The sequence below is a fragment of the Bison bison genome, unplaced genomic scaffold (assembly GCF_000754665.1).
Source record: "Bison bison bison isolate TAMUID 2011002044 unplaced genomic scaffold, Bison_UMD1.0 scf7180017864155, whole genome shotgun sequence".
Taxonomy (NCBI): domain Eukaryota; kingdom Metazoa; phylum Chordata; class Mammalia; order Artiodactyla; family Bovidae; genus Bison; species Bison bison.
This window is the reverse complement of record NW_011494727.1, coordinates 1,172,492-1,189,589: the sequence shown is the minus strand read 5'-3', so window position 1 is coordinate 1,189,589 and position 17,098 is coordinate 1,172,492. Positions and strand designations below refer to the sequence as shown.

At 46.5% G+C, this 17,098-nt stretch overlaps 1 protein-coding gene across 1 annotated transcript in view; it reads right to left on the bottom strand.

Annotated features, from left to right (window-relative positions):
• The window catches only part of TICRR (TOPBP1-interacting checkpoint and replication regulator), a 100,789-nt gene that overhangs the window by 75,707 nt on the left and 7,984 nt on the right, over window positions 1-17,098 (bottom strand). The gene's annotated exons all lie outside the window — the stretch shown is intronic.

Sequence of the window (17,098 nt, the reverse complement as noted above, 5' to 3'; positions counted from 1 at the left end):
AGTCATCTCACACGCTAGTAAAGTAATGCTCAAACTTCTCCAAGCCAGGCTTCAGCAATACGTGAACCATGAACTTCCAGATGTTCAAGCTGGTTTTAGAAAAGGCAGAGGAACCAGAGATCAAATTGCCAACATCTGCTAGATCATCGAAAAAGCAAGAAAGTTCCAGAAAAACATCTATTTCTGTTTTATTGACTATGCCAAAGCCTTTGACTAGATCACAGTAAACTGTGGAAAATTTTGAAAGAGATAGGCATACCAGACCACCTGACCTGCCTCTTGAGGCCTATATGCAGGTCAGGAAGCAACAGTTAGAACTGACATGGAACAACAGACTGGTTCCAAATAGAAAAAGAAGTACGTCAAGGCTGTATATTGTCACCCTGCTTATTTAACTTCTATGCAGAGTACATCATGAGAAACGCTGGGCTGGAAGAAGCACAAGCTGAAATCAAGGCTGCCAGGAGAAATATCAATAACCTCAGATATGCAAATAACACCACCTTTATGGCAGAAAGTGAAGAACTAAAGACCCTCTTGATGAAAGTGAAAGAGGGGAGTGAAAAAGTTGGCTTAAAGCTCAACATTCAGAAAACTCAGATCATTGCATCCAGTCCCATCACTTCATGGCAAACAGATGGGGAAACAGTGGAAACAGTGGCTGACTTTAATTTTGGAGGCTCCAAATTCACTGCAGATGGTGATTGCAGCCATGAAACTAAAAGACGCTTACTCCTTGGAAGGAAAGTTATGACCAACCTAGACAGCATATTAAAAAGCAGAGATATTACTTTGTCAACAAAGGTCTGTCTAGTCAAGGCTATGGTTTTTCCAATAGTCATGTATAGATGTGAGAGTTGGACTGTGAGAAAAGCTGAGCACCAAAGAATTGATGCTTATGAACTGAGGTGTTGGAGAAGACCCTTGCGAGTCCCTTGGACTGCAAGGAGATCCAACCAGTCCATCCTAAAAGAGATCAGTCCTGGGTGTTCATTGGAAGGACTGATGTTGAAGCTGAAAGTCCAATACTTTGGTCACCTGATGTGAAGAGCTGCCTCATTTGAAAAGACCCTGATGCTGGGAAAGATTGAGGGCAGGAGGAGAAGGGGATGACAGAGGATGAGATGGTTGGATGGCATCACTGACTCAATGGACATGAGTTTGGGTAAACTCCGGGAGTTGGTGATGGACAGGGAGGCCTGGCATGCTGTGGTTCATGGGGTCGCAAAGAGTCAGACACGACTGAGCGACTTAACTGAACTGAGAGGTAAAGGGCTTCTTGCCACCTAAAGTGTCCTCTGAAAAGGTGGAGAGGGATCAGAGAGCAGAATCAGTCCTCAGTGGGCGGGGTCAGTCAGACAAGATGACCTTTAAGCTGTCTTCAAGCCTATTGGAAACAACTCTAAAACTTGACTGGTTCAAGAACAGCCCCGACACCTTGCGCCTGAAGGTGTGTGTACTGTGCTGTGGTGTTCAAGCTGAAATCAAGGCTGCCAGGAGAAATATCAATAACCTCAGATATGCAAATAACACCACCTTTATGGCAGAAAGTGAAGAACTAAAGACCCTCTTGATGAAAGTGAAAGAGGGGAGTGAAAAAGTTGGCTTAAAGCTCAAGCTTAAAGGGAGGGGCAGGTTATCGTGGAGGAGCTGCAACAGGAGGCAGGGGATGCCAGCATCCTGGTCTGTTTGCAAGAAGCATCTCTTTCCCAGGGAGAGGGTAGCAGGGAGTCAGAGCCTAGGAACTCCTTGATTCCAGCTGCTGCAACAGCTTGTTCAAGACAACTATATTTGGAGAGGTCTAGTTTGGGGGAAAAAAAGCCTTCAGTGCTCCTTTCAGGACAAAACATTTCCCTTTCCATGGCTTACTATCAATCATCTCAGTGTCAGATATTGCCCAATTCTTTGTTTTCCCCACAACATTGCACTTAATGAATGATATTGCTGTGAATTTACAAAGTTATTTCTAAAACTTGTGGTTCAAAATCAACTGTCTTTCATAGTCTATGTGTATGTATTTTTCAAAGGATGTTGCAAGGGCTAAGTTTTCCCCAAACTTGTTTTTAACAGTAAAAAAAAAAAAAAAAGAGGGGGAAATCTCTAAATGTTCAAAAACGTTAAATTAAAAAAACTATGATGATGTGAAATTTTATTTACTAATACAGGAAAGGGCTTCCCTGGTGGCTCAGTTGGTAAAGAATCCACCTGCAATGCGGGAGACCTGGGTTCAATCCCAGGTCCAAGATCTGGGAAGATCCCCTGGGGAAGGGAACAGCTATCCACTCCAGTATTCTGGCCTGGAGAATTCCATGGACTATATAGTCTATGGGGTTGCACAGAGACGGCCACAACTGAGCAACTTTCACTTTCATCAAGTCTAACTTTCACTTTCAATACAGTTAAAGTGTCCATAAGGCATTACCTAAGGAAAAAAGGAGGTTACAAACCACTGTGTGCAGTATGATTCCATTTTTGTTTGCTTTTAAAATATATTACATATTCTAATATACAAATATTTAAATATATTTATGTAAATTCTAGAATGACATGCAGCAAGATGTTGACAATAGTTATCTCTGGGATTTCAGCCCATTTTTGTATTATTTCCTTTATTTGTATTGGTAATTGTGAGCTTTCTTTCCTTTATATTCAGGGAAAAGAGTCATACTGAAACCGTTCGCTTCAGACTGGGACTTGAACTCATATGGCCAGGCCTTGAACCTGGCCAAATCCCATGATCTTCCAACTGAGATCACACGCCTGGTCTCAGGACTTAATGAAGCTCAGGTTCTTGATGTCACAGTACAGAAAGGATTCAATGAGAGACAAAGTGATAAGTCAGAAGTGGACTTATTTAGAGAGATATACATCCCACAGACAGAGTATGGGCCGTTGCAGAGGGTGAGCACAGCCTTGAAATGTGGTATGGTTAGCTTTTATCGGCTGGATAATTTCATAAGGTAATAAGTGGGAAGATTATTCTAACTATTTGGGGGAAGGGATGGAGATTTCCAGGAATTGAACCACTGCCCACTTTTTGGTCTTTGATGGTTGGTCATGGAACAGTCATAGCACCTGTGGGTACTTGGCACATGCTGCTTCCCTGGTGGTTCAAATGCTAAAGAATCTGCCTGCAAGGCAGGAGACCTGGGTTCGATCCCTGGGTCAGGGAGATGCCCTGGAGAAGGAAATGGCAACCCACTCCAGTATTCTTGCCTGGAGAATTCCATGGACAAATTCTTGGCAGGCTATAGTCCATGGGATCGAAACCAGTTGGACTTGACTCAGAGACTCTCACTCACTAAAAGATCTTTGCCTGGTCATGAAGATCTCCCATGTTTTCTTCCAGGGCTTTATTAGTTTAGTTGTCACATTTAGGCCTATGATCCATCTTGAATTAATTTATATGGTGTGAGGAAGGGGTTAGAGTTCATTTTTCTCTATGAGTATGCATAGAAAAAAAATGGGTTTTCCCCAGAATTGCTTAGATGTCTTTATAGTAAATGAAGTTACCATATATGTATGGATCTATCACAATCAACTTTATTATTGATTTTTTAAAAGTTTGTTTATTTTTGGCTGCACTGGGTCTTCTCTGTTACGTGCGGGTTACTCTCTAGCTGTGGTGCACGAGTTTCTCATTTTGGTGGCTTCTCTTATTGCAGAGCACAGGCTCTAGGGTTTGCAGGCCTCAGTAGTTGTGGAGCAACAGGCTTAGTTATCTGCAGCATGTGGGATCTTCCCCAGCCAGGGACTGAACCAGGGTCCCCTCAATAGCAAGGTGGATTCTTAACTACTGGACCACCAGGGAAGCCCCACGAACAACTTTAAAGGCATCAGTTTCCAGATCCTCAACTTCTGTACGTCTTTTTTTTCTAAACTGGATCTGTTTGCCTCTGCAATGAAACGTCAAGCCAGTTGTTCTTTCCCACTTCACTAATCTTTCCAAGTAAGGCTTACCTTTCACTCAATTCCCGTGGGAACATGGTTTGTCATCTAGACAAGTGCAAAGCACTGTAGACCCAAACAAAGGAGCAATTAGAGACAGCACACTTCTGAAGGAGAGACCCCCTCCACAAAGCACAGAGAGCATCAGCTATAAATATTGAAGGGACAGCATCTTATTCCATCTAAGGGACATATTCTAGGTGACAAGGCTCTATGCATTGTCTATTTAGCTTAGAATATGAAAGTGAGATGGTTGTCATGAGGCTATGTATTAATACATTTATCTGAACTGAAAAATGAATCCAGATTTTTCTTTTGACAGAGAGTAAGTCTAATTGGGCTGGCTGTTTGACAATGAATTCTGGCTTTGCCAATTAGCTTATATGGCAGACATTTCCCATAAATTAAATAAACCAAATCTGCAACTCTGAGGTTCTCGAGAAAATATATACAACATGCAGGAAATTATATTTTTTGCTGCTGTTAAAATTATGATAAAAAATTTAGATGTCAACTTCAAAATATGACAATATGTAGTTTTCCAAAATTCCTTGAGGGGATACACAGCATGAAAATTTGAAGAACAGTGATCTAGGGCAGTGGTTCTCAAGTCTGGTTGCAACTGGAATCACTTGGAGAGATTAAAAGACAGTGATGCTGGGCTTCACTCCAGGCTGATTATGTCAAAGAAACTGGGAGTGAGTACTTTTGAAAAACTCCCTAGGTATAGCCAGGCTAAAAACCACTTGCTCCTTTGTGCCTTGTCTCTCTGGACTCGCACAATCTAAGCCCCTCTCCCTTCCTCACTCCCAGGCTGTCTCCCTGACTAACACCCATATCTAGCTCCAAGCCAGACATTATCTCTTGGACATTCACAGGCCCTTCAAACACAACATGTCTCAAGCCAACCTTGGCAACAGTTTGTTTATTTATTATTTTTTTACTGTACTGGGTCTTCAACTGCAGGTTGCAGTTTTTCTCTACTTGTGGTTTTCTCTACTTGTGGCGGTTTTCTCTACTTGTGGTGACCTGGGGCTACTTTTCGTTGTGGTTTTTCTCTACATATTGCAGTTTTTCTCTACTTGTGGTTTTCTCTACTTGTGGTGGTTTTCTCTACTTGTGGCCACCTGGGGCTACTTTTCATTGTGGTTTTTCTCTACTTATTGCAGTTTTTCTCTACTTGTGGTTTTCTCGACTTGTGGCGGTTTTCTCGACTTGTGGCGACCTGGGGCTACTTTTCGTTGTGGTACACCAGCTTCTCGCTGCAGAGGCTTCTCATTGTGCAGCCCCGGTTCTAGGCGCAAGAACTTCGGTAATTGCAGGAAGTGGGCTCAGTATTTGCAGCTCCTGGGCTCTAGAGCACAGGCGCATGGGCTTAGTTGCTCTGTGGCATGTGGGATCTTCCTCATTGGCAGGTAGATTCTTATCCACTGTGCCACCCAGGAAGCCCCTTGGCAACAGTTATGATCATTTGTCAGTAGAAAATGTGTGGGTGTGTGCCTCAAAATACATATATTAAAAAATAAACCAGGGGAGTTTCCTGGAGGCTTAGTAGTTAAGATTCTGGGCTTTCACTGCTATGGCCCAGGTTCAGTCCCCGGTTGAGGGACTGAGATCCTGCAAGCTGAGCAGCTCAGCAAAAAAACATCCCTCCAAATTATATGTATTACTATGTTAGCATGTCTATAAAATAGGAAATACAAAAACATGAGACTAACAATGAATATAAGAGACTTCCCTGGGGGTCCAGTGGTTAAGAATCCGCCTTCCAATGCAGGGGATGAGGTCCTGTCCCTGGCTGGGGAACTAAGATCCTACATGCCTCAAGGCAGCTAAGCCTGTGTGCTTCAACTAAGACCCCGATGCAGCCATGAAGAAATAGAAATAAAAACCTTTTAAAAAATGAATATAAATACAAGTTCCAACATTTTCTCTCCACATCCTATGGATGACCTCTGTTCTTTTGCACATACTGTCCCTCTTCTGGGAATTCCCTTCCCCCTTTGTCCTTCCCTACGATCTTCCACTTATTCCTCAAGACCCAGTGCTCTGAGACTCCCCCATATGTGGACCTTCCCTACCTCCAAAATGCCCCCGGGGGACTCTGCACAGGCCTCTCCCTTTACAACGACCATTATTTTGGTTTGGCTTTTTAAATATTATGTCGGCCAGGACTGCTGCCCCATATCCTGCAATGAACAGGAAGCCACACAACAGGGATTCTTTGGCCCCTAATTCCACCAGGCCCAAGGCTGCGGATCCCTGCCCACACCTTCCTCCCTCCACATCATGCCTGACAAGCAAAAAACTAAGTCTGGCTGTCAAATGTCTTCAAGGCTCAGATCGTGTCACTTGCTTTTCCGGATCTGCCATCCTCTAGCTGTGTGACTTTGCTGTGTGCTTAGTCAGTCAGTTGTGTCCGACTCTTTGTGACCCCATGGTCTGTAGCCCACCAGGCTCCTCTGTCTGTGGGGATTCTCCAGGCAATAATACTGAAATGGGTTGCCATGCCCTCCTCCAGTGGATCTTCCCAACCCAGGGATTGAACCCAGGTCTCCCACATTGCACACATATTCTTTACCATCTGGACCACCAGGGAAGCCCAAGAATACTGGAGTAGGTAGCTTATCCCTTCTCCAGGGGGTCTTCTTGACCTAGGAATTAAACCAGGGTCTCCTGCATTGCAGGTGGATTCTTTAAGAGCTGAACTACCAGGGAAGCACTTGTGTGACTTTAGGCAAGTGATTTGACCTCTCTGAGCCGGAGTTTCCACCTTGTTAGAAAAAAAATTAAAAAAAAAAACTCCCTCCCCCTGCCAGCCACTGTGAGAAGAAGACACAACGATGCCCAGAGAAGACCCAGCTCTGTACTTGGCTCCCAGAAGAGCCTGGTTCACAGAGCTTGCTGTTGCTAATCTCTGCTTCTCTCTTCCCCGAGACCTCTGCTGTCTGTGGGTTTGGGGACTCCTATACCCAGAACATGGCTCAGTGGTAAATAATTCGCCTGCAGGTGATACAAGAGATGCATCAGATTGAGACCCAGGGTTCAATCCCTGGGTTGGGAAAATCTCCTGGAGAAGGAAATGGCAACCCACGCCAGGATTCTTGCCTGGAGAATCCCATGGACAGAGGAGCCTGATGGGCTACAGTCCACAGGGTCGCAAAGACTTGGACACGACTGAGGACAGCACCCAGAATACACTCTGCTATGGCGTGAGCTGCAGAGAGAAATGACTGTGCACACTGAGAGGGCAGGGGCTGAGCAGGGCCCTGGTGTGGGGTGGGTGCCAAGTACCGAGTCCCTGGTACCTGCTGCTCCCTGTGCTGTAAGGAACGCAGGGAGCCCCGTGGGTCATGCAGAGTTTGAACTGTAATCAGGAAGAGTGTGTGGGTGGGACTCTCCTTGAGCCTCTGACTTTGGGCCTTCTGCCCGAGGCCTTGTGGAGGCTGACTGTTCCTCTCAGATATCAAAGGCTCCCAGTGACAGGGCTCCACGAGGGATTTTCCTCAAGCTTTTTGGTTGCAAATTTCAAGCCTACAATAAAGTTGCAAGACTGGTGCAATGAGCATACATATACCCTTCACCTGGATCCACCTCTTTTGGTTCATCTCTATCTGTACACAGGCGTGCGTGCTAGGTCGCTCAGTCATGTCAGACTCTTTGTGACCCCACGGACTGTAGCCCTCCAGGCTCCTCTGTCCATGGGATTTTCCAGGCAAGAATACTGGAGTAGGTTGCCATTTCCTGCTCCAGGGAATCTTCTGGACCTAAGGATTGAACCACGTCTTCTGTGTTGGCAGGCAGATTCTTTACCACTGGGTCACCAGAAAAGTCCCTGTCTGTGTACATGCACACACTTTTTTCAGAACCATTTGAAACTTGACATCGTGACACTTGATCTCAAAATGTTTCCCTAGGCATCCTTTCAGAACAAGGACATTCTCCTTTAAAACCACAACACGGTGATCATATTCAAAACACATGATGCTGATGAATCCCTTATCTAACTGTGGTTCTTGTTTAGACTTCCCCAGTTGTCCCAATGTGATTTTTTTATATATATATTTTTTGTTTTGTTTTGATCCGGGAGCTGATCAGGGACCTATCTAAGCACTGTATGTAATTATGTAATTGTCAACCCACTCCAGTATTCTTGCCTAGAGAATCCTGTGGACAGAGGAGCCTGGTGGGCTGCTGTCCATAGGGTTGCATAGAGTCGGACACAACTGATGTGACTTAGCATGCATGCATGCATTGGAGAAGGAAATGGCAACCCAGTCCAGTATTCTTGCCTGGAGAATCCCAGGGACAGTGGAGCCTGGTGGGCTGATGTCTATGAGGTTGCACAGCATGTCTTTTTAACCTAGTTCTCCTGTTTTGTTTTTTTGGTCATCTGGGACACTTACATTAAAAAAAAAAAAAAGATTTAAAAAATGTATTTATTTATTTTTGGCTACGCTGGGTCTTGACCACTGCTCGGGCTTTTCTCTAGTTGCAGTGAGTAGGGGCTACTCTCTAGTCGTGGTATGAGGGCTTCTCTTGTTGTGGAGCACAGGCTCTAGGGCTCGAGGGCTCCGTATCTGTGGCTTCTGGGCTCTAGAGAGCTGGCTCAATTGTTGTGGTGCATGGGCTTAGTTGGGCTTCCCAGATGGCACTAGGGGTAAATGAATCTGTCTGCCAATGCAGGAGACATGAGACTCTGGTTCAATCCCTGGGTTGGGAAGATCTCCTGGAGGAGGGCATGGCAACCCACTTCAGGAGTCTTGCCTGGAGAATCCCATGGGCAGAAGAACCTGGTAGGCCACAGTTCATAGGGTCGCAAAGAGTTGGATACCGCTGAAGCAACTTAGCACTCATGCACTTAGGCTTAGTTGCTCCTCAGGATCTTCCTGGATCAGGAATCGAACTCATGTCTCCTGCATTGGCAGTCAGATTCTTTACCACTGAGCCACCAGGGAAACCTGATACTTATATTAAAAAAAAAAAAAAATACAGACTAGTTGTTTTGCACAAATGTCCCTCAATTCGAGATTGTCTGGCTACTGTCCATGGTGTCAAAAAGAGTTGGACACAGCTTAGCAACTGAGCACGAATGCACGCTAGTTGCTGCTGCTGCTGCTGCTAAGTCGCTTCAGTCGTGTCCGACTCTGTGTGACCCCAGAGACGGCAGCCCACCAGGCTCCCCCGTCCCTGGGATTCTCCAAGCAAGAACACTGGAGTGGGTTGCCTAAATTCAGGGTGTGCATTTTGGGTAGGAATATTAATAGCACAGGGGGCTCCAGTATTCTTGACTGGAGAAGCTGATGGACAGAGGAGCCTTGTGGGCTACAGTCTATGGGGTTGCAAAGAGTTGGACACGACTGAGCAACTAAGCACAGCACATTAATAGCACAGAAGAAAAGTTTGACACGCTTAGAACATCCCACCAGGCAGCACAAGATGTCCCATGTCCCAGTATCTGTGACCTTACTTTTGACCCTACAGGTTTTCATAGAGGAGAGAATTTTGCGGGAACCTACAACCTCTCTGCTTGCCCCCCAGGCCAGCCACATTGGAGACCTCCCCATGGGGAGGTGGCACCTTCTGTGACTTTGAGGGACTGAAGGGAATGGAGTGTGGCCAGAACTGCTTCCCAGGGTCCCAAACCCCACCCTCAGCCCCGGGGTTCTGGGGGAGAGCACGGGGGCTCGCTGTCTTGGCTGCTCCCCCTTTATAGATTTTTCAGAGAGCACCAGAGGAGAAAGTCATTATCCATCATCACAGAGGCAACCCCAGTGTTTATGATACTTTTCAATTTCCAAAGGACTTTCCCACTTCATTTCCAGGTGCAAATAAGAGCCAGTCTCCTCAAGCACCAACCATGTTATTTGTTAAAGTTTCATATGCCTTAGAGTGCTCTGCTCCTCACACCCATCCTGAGAGGTGGGTACAACCATCACCCCGGTGTACAGATGGGAAAATGGAGTCACAGAGAGGTTAAGCAGCTTGCCTGAGGTCACCCAGCTAGGAAGTAGCAGTGCTGGGACTCGAACCCTGGCTCCTTTGAACCCCTAGCCAAAGTTCTAAGCAGCATGCTGCGAGTTCTCTTTTGAGCTTCACAGAAGATCCGGTGGCAAGCAGGGAAGACGTGAAGGTACCCGTTTGCAGATGGAGGAAATAAAACCAGAAAAGTTGTGTGTTCTGGCCAAATTTGTGGAACTGGGAGTAGGCCCCGGAACTTCGGAGTCCTGGCCTAGTGCCCTTGCCGTAGCCGCAGGCTGCTCTTGGACTGAGGCCAAAGATACCGAGGAGGGCCTTCCCTGGTGGTCCAGTGGCTACTCTGAGCTCCCAGTGCGGGGGGCCCAGGTTCCATCCCTGGTCAGGGAGGAACTGGATCTCGCACACTGCAACTAAAAAAAAAAAAAATAATAATAGATCTCGGCATGCCACAACCAAAAGATCCTGCCTGCTGCAACCAAGACCCTGCCCAGTCAAATAAATATTTTTTAAAAACAAACAAAAAAAAAAGCAAAGATGCCAGGGGTCCTGATGGTGATATGCCAAGAGGGGTGGCAAGAGGGCAGGGCAATGGCAGTGAGTGTCCCTCCGCAGCCTCCTCAGCATGCCACCATGAGTGAAGCAGGGATCTTCCCTGCTTTTGCCCCCAAGCCACAATCCACCCCCCTCCGCCTGCCCATGTGCCTGTCTAGTCCTGCCTCTCCTTGGCTGGGAGGGAACCATCCCGTGCCAGCCATCCACTTGTCAAGGCACCCTTGTTTTAGGAAGAAATGGCTGGTTCCTGTGGCAAACCCCTGCCTAGCCTGATAGACCTGAGCAGCTGGTTTTTGAACCCTGGTCTCAGAGAAGCCCAGAATCCCCACCTGCTGGAGGCAAGAGGAAATACTGGGCCAAGATGGGGAGGTGGCCTGGAATCACCTGGGGGATTGGGTGGGACATGGGCGAGACAAAGGAAGCCAGAGGGTGAAGGGGAAAAGGTCTACCTCTTTACTGCTTTACAAATGCTAGATTAGGTCACCTCTTTGGTGAAGCCCACCTTGACCACCTTGGTGCTCAGCAAGCTCTGCTCAACTATATGTGCTTAGCCAAACAGTTGTGTCCAACTCTTTGAGACCCCATGAACTGTAGCCTGCCAGGGTCCTCTGTCCATGGGATTCTCCAGGCAAGAATACTGGAGTGGGTTGCCATGCCATCCTCCAGAGGATCTTCCCAACCCAGGGGTTGAACCCAGGACTCCTGCATTGCAGATGGATTCTTTACCATCTGAGCCACAAAGGAAGCCCCCTCAACTATATGGGAAAGTACTTAATTCTGCTTTAACCAAAACAGGCAAAGTGCTTGTGTCTCCTCTACACGCCCCAGTATTCTTGGGCTTCCCTTGTCTCAGCTGGTAAAGAATCTGCCTGCAATGCAGGAGACCTGGGTTCGATCCCTGGGTTGGGAAGATCCCCTGGAGAAGGGAAAGGCTACCCACTCCAGTATTCTGGCCTAGAGAATTCCATGGACTGTATAGTTCATGAACTCCCAGAGTCATACATGACTGAGCGACTTTCACTTCTGGGCTTCCCTGATAGCTCAGTTGGTAAAGAGTCCACCTGCAATGCAGGAGACCCCAGTTTGATTCCTGAGTCAAGAAGATCCCCTGGAGAAGCGATAGGCTACACTCCAGTATTCTTGGGCTTCCCTGTGGCTCAGCTGGGAGAGAATCTGCCTATAATGCAGGAGACCTGGGTTCAATCCCTGGGTTGAGAAGATCCCTTGGAGAAGTGAAAGGCTACCCATACCAGACAGTCCATGGAGTTGCAAAAAGCTGGACACAACTGGGTGAATTTCACTTTCACTTTCCTTTTATATAGTACTAACTGGCGGTGGGCGGGGGGCGGGGGCAGCTTTGTGCAGCTATTTGGGCCTAATCCTGAGTCATGTATGCAATAGGTGCTCAGTGCATGGGTTTTTGTTTTGTGTTTTGTAAAACTAGGTGACCATTGTAGATGCCATTTCAGATGCATTCATTCCTGTATTGTTGCAAACTTGAATTTTCTGAGATACGTCAGACCACAAGGACTTAAAAATTCCCTCACCCTCTTCAATATTTTGGTTAAAGATTTTGGCTAAAGATTTGAAAGGATCAAGGTTGAATAGAAGACTTTCCAGTCAAAATGGAAAAAGCATCCCAAGTGACAAAAACCCTTCTTAAGGATAGTGTTAAGAAAACTCTCACCAAGCTATGCTGGAAAACTCATCTAAAATTACTGTCAGGGAAGCCTAAAATGGAAAAAGGTCTTACAAATTGCTCTGCATATACCAGTGGCCCCATAAGTGGACTAGGAATGAGCCCTTATGAAAGGATATATAGGAGACCACGCTTAGCTCCTGAGCTTCCACAATGGCTTAGCAGTAAAGAATCTGCCTGCAATGCAGGAGCTGCAGGAGACATGGGTGGGGATCCCCTGTTTGATCCCTAGGTGGGGAAGTTCCCCTGGAGGAGGAAATGGCAACCCACTCCAGTATTCTTGCCTGGAGAACCCCCATGGACAGAGGAGCCTGGCAGGCTACAGTCCATGGGGTCACAGAGTCAGACACGACTGAAGTGACTGACCACGCACACACACTTAGCTGCTAAAAGTAAAAAGAGAAACATGTCTAACACAGGAGGTAAAATTAAACAGTATGTTCAATAGGTTGTGTTCCACCAGGTCTCCCTCTCACCTGGAAGTCCCTTTCCACCCTTCAAAGCAGGAGGCCAGGTGCTGCCGAAAGTGTGAAAAAGAGAGATGCCCTGAGCAGCAGCTTGAAGAAAAAGGGAAAGAATCCTATGTTCCTCAAGATTGAGGGGTATCAAAGAAAAGGTGGGGCGGGGAGAAAGTTCCTTGGTTGTCTAGTGGTTAAGAATCTTTCTGCCAATGCAGTGGATCCCTGGTCTGGAAAGATCCCACAGGCTGCAGGGCAAGTAAGCCCATGAGCCACCACTACTGAGCCCATGCCCCCCAGAGCCCGAGCTCCGCAACAAGAGAAGCCACTGCAGTGAGAAGTCTGCACACCGCAACTAGAGAAAGCCCGCTCACAGCAGCAAAGACCCAGAGCAGCCAAAAATAAATGCATATACAAATATTTTTTAAAAAGAAAGAAACGTGATAGCTTAAAAAAGAAAGAAAAGCAAAGGGGTAATTAATGCCCAGCACGACCCTGTGGGGCTGCTGGATATGGAGGCCTTTTTGTCCCCCAGTTTTTGTAGACAAGACTCCAGCTTCCATTACTCAGCACATGTTTTGATTAGCTAAATAAAATGAAAGACTTTATCTATTCATCCATTCATTCACTCGAAAAAATCATTAACATCATTAAACGAGCAACTGCTCTGAGCTAGAATCTCTTCTAGGGGCGCTCACCCTCGGGGACTGACATTCTAGTGCAGAGAGACGGATCACAGATAAATAAGCAGATAACATGAGGCCAGCTCTAGGAAGAAAGAATGAGTGAGTGAGTGAATGAATTGTCGATGGAGGAGAGGAGAAAGTGGATGAAAGGCTCAGGGAGGGAATTCCCATCCTCCTGCCATCACCCTGGAGGACGGGCGCTCTGCAGAGAGTCTGCCCTCGCCAGAGCTGGGGCAGCCTGTTGCCTTGGCCTTATGTTAGTCCGAGAGAAGATATTCCAGGAGGAGATATTTACTCTAGGCTTTTAGAGCACTGGCTATCACCCACCTTCACCCCCGCCCAGAGGCACCAGAAATGAAACTGCTGGCCTCTCAAAGGAAAACCAGAACTCAGTCCACCGCTAAGACCAAGGGCAGCCAGTATAGGGGACAGCTGCCCTGGGACATTCAGAAAAGTGCAGCAGCATCAAAATGCTGCCGAGGAGGCCGTGTTCCCCAAGGTCAGGGCTGAGCTGGGACTAGAGGCAGCAGAAGAATCTTCTTCCTCCCTTCCTTTCGTTCCTCCCTTCCTTCGCCCTCCCTCCCTCAGTGTGACCTTCCCTGGCCACTCTGTGCACATTACACTCCCAGCCTTCTCTCTTCCACTTCCCATTTTATTTTTCTCTGTGGCACTTATTACCTTCTAACACATCATACAGTTTACTTATCTATTGTGTTCTTGCTTTTTTTAAATTAAAATTTTGTTACTCAATAATGAGGGGCCAGTTTACCATGATGTGACAATGGTGGTAGCCAAGAGTACTAGGAAGAAGCTCAGCATTCAATGTATCTAAGACATAAAGCTTCAGTGATTTGTTAAATATTATACAGGATCAAAACTTTCAGCACTTCCTTAGATCTTTAATTGAAATCTTTCAGACAAGGAGACATGGATTTGATCCCTGGGTTGGGAAGATCCCCTGCAGAGGGAGATGGCAAACCACTCCAGTGTTCTTGCCTGGGAAAATGCATGGACAGAGGAGCCTGGCAGGCTACAGTCGCAAAAGAGCTGGAGATGACTTAGTGACTAAACAGGAACAGCAGATAAGTTAAATAATCTGAACAGGTCAGCAATTGCCTGCTGACATCATACTTCAGTGAATTGCCTTGCACAGGGAACTCTACTCAGTGCTGTGTAATGAGCTGCTGTACAGCCAAGTGTATCAGTTATACGCATACATATGCCCACTCTTCTGTAGATTCTATTCCCATATTGTGTTTGCTTTTGTCAACAACCCCCAGACCCCAAATGCAAGTTCCATGAGGCCAGGGGTTTACCTCTTCTGCTCACTGTTATATTCTGGCACCCAGAACAGTGCCTGGCACACAGTAGGTGCTCAAAGAGTATTACTCACACCTTCCTTCATCCTTCCAAAATTCCTTGAGTGCTGGTTCTGTGCCCATACTGTGCTCTGGGCAGGGGCGTGAGTCATCAATAAGACATCCTGGGACTCCCCTGGCAGTCCAGTGCTTAGAACTCTGTGTTTCCACTGCAGGGGGCATGGGTTCGATCACTGGTCGAGGAACTAAGATCCCTCAAGGAACTCAGCCAGGCCCAAAAATAACTAATAAGACATCACTCCTCTCTTTAAGACCCTCATGGCCCCTGGGAGCCATCCTTGGGAATGGATGGCGCCAGAAACCTGTGTGCCCCTCCCCCCACTTCATTCCCAAAGTCCCCCTCCATTCACTCCCCTCGCTGTGCGAATGAGGGGAAGTCTTTCCCTGCAACAGCGAGCACGCGTCCCTGAAAGCAAACCTTCCTTCTGGCTCTGCCCGGAGCCAACAAGCAGCCTGGTCCAGTGGAATCAGACAGCCCAGAATTTGACTCTCCATCCTGCTCCCTGGCTTCTCTGAGAACTCAGTTTCTTCATCTGTAGGATGGGACTCCAATATCCACCTTGCAAGGGTTCCACTGCGAGTAGAAGCTGACTAAAGGGTTTGGCCAGAGCAAGCAGTAATCAAAGGCCCCGCTTGCTGACACTGTTCCTGCGGTGTCTGGCTGTGACTTGCAGCAGGCTGCCTCGCGTAGAGAGGACACCCTGGTGCCCCGGGCTGGCACAGCGAAGCCACACTCCAGTCCCCAGCACGCTGGGCAGGCACTCAACCTCAGGTGTTCCACACAGCATTCATGGCTTTTACAAATCTGAGATTCAACTTGACGATGACTTTTTAAAATCCAGCATTGGTGAGGGTGTGTGCTTCCCGCTGTCACACCTGGCTCCTGAGGCATGTGTTTTATTTGGGAAAATCTAGTGATATCTCAGGGCCTCCCAGGTGGCGCTAGTGGTAAAGAACTCGGCTGCCAATGCAGGAGACATAGGAGACACTGGTTGAATCCCTGGGTCAGGAAGATGCCCTGGAGGAAGGCATGGCAACCCACTCCAGTATTCTTGCCTGGAGAATCCCATGAACAGAGGAGCGATATCTATCAAAACAATTCAGCCTCTAGGAATTCACTGAAACCTGTACAAAGACTCACAGACCTGGGTGTACATGAAAATGTTATTTATAATACCAAACAAATAAATAACTTCATTGTCTAACACTAGGGATTTACTAGATAAAACATATGATATATCCTGCCATTAAAAATAGTGTTACAGAAAAAGAATAATATGGGAAGATGTTTACAAAATATTAAATGAGTAAAGCAAATATAAATCAGTATTATAGTATACATCTCTTTCCCTCTCTCGTACTAAAGTTGCCTCTAGATGGTAGGATTACAAATGTTTTCTAGTTTCTTCTTCGTGCTTTTCTGTATTTTCTTTTTTGTATTACCTGTTTTGAAAGAAAAATTAGAAAATCAAGCTCATTTTTGCAAAATACAGACTAAGCAGAGATATAACAAATTACATAGTTAAATTTTATCTTATATCATGTCGAGATCACTTATGTTAACCTATAGATAATTTCTGATCATAGCTCAATGAACTTGTGAAAAACTTTTAAACTGTCCCTATGATCTTTTATTACTGGACCAGAAAGATCCTCTGAAGAAGGGAAAGGCTACCCACTCCAGTATTCTGGCCTGGAGAATTCCACGGACTGTATAGTCCATGTGACTCGCAAAGACTCGGACATGACTGAGCGACTTTCACTTTCATACATATATATGTAAATTCTTAATGCCCTTTTCTTTGGAAATAATGTTAATTTACAGAAAAGTTGCAAAGGTAGTATAGAAAGTGCCCCTGTTCCCACCGCCATCCCTCCTAACTTGCATAACCAGGGTACACTTGTCATAACCCTTAGTGACACTTGTCACTAAGAAATCAGCACTAGTAACTAAACTTCAGACTTTATTTGGATTTCACCAGTTTTCCCATTAACATTCTCATTCTGTGCCAGGGTACAATCCCTGGGTACCACATCGCCTTGATCTGTCCCTGTCTTTTCAGGCTTCCCTGGTCTGTGATAGTTTCTTGGACGTTCCTGGTTTTCCAGGTACCTGTGTGAATTTTGTAATCAGGAAAAGAAAGGGATGAGGACGAAGCAGAAGAAAAGAAGATGAAGATGGTGATGGTGATGGTGAAGAGTTATGTCCCGGAATGCCTTCGTTTTTATCTCGGTGGGAGGCAAAGGATCTTCTTTTCCTTTCTCTGCTCACCAGTACAAAACGGGGAAAGCAGTTGCTGCCTCGCATCTGTGGGATCCACAGAGGCTGGGCGCCTTAATCCATCCCTGCCCTCTGCCCTCTCGGTTCCTGCGCCCGCTACCGTCCCTCCCGCCCCC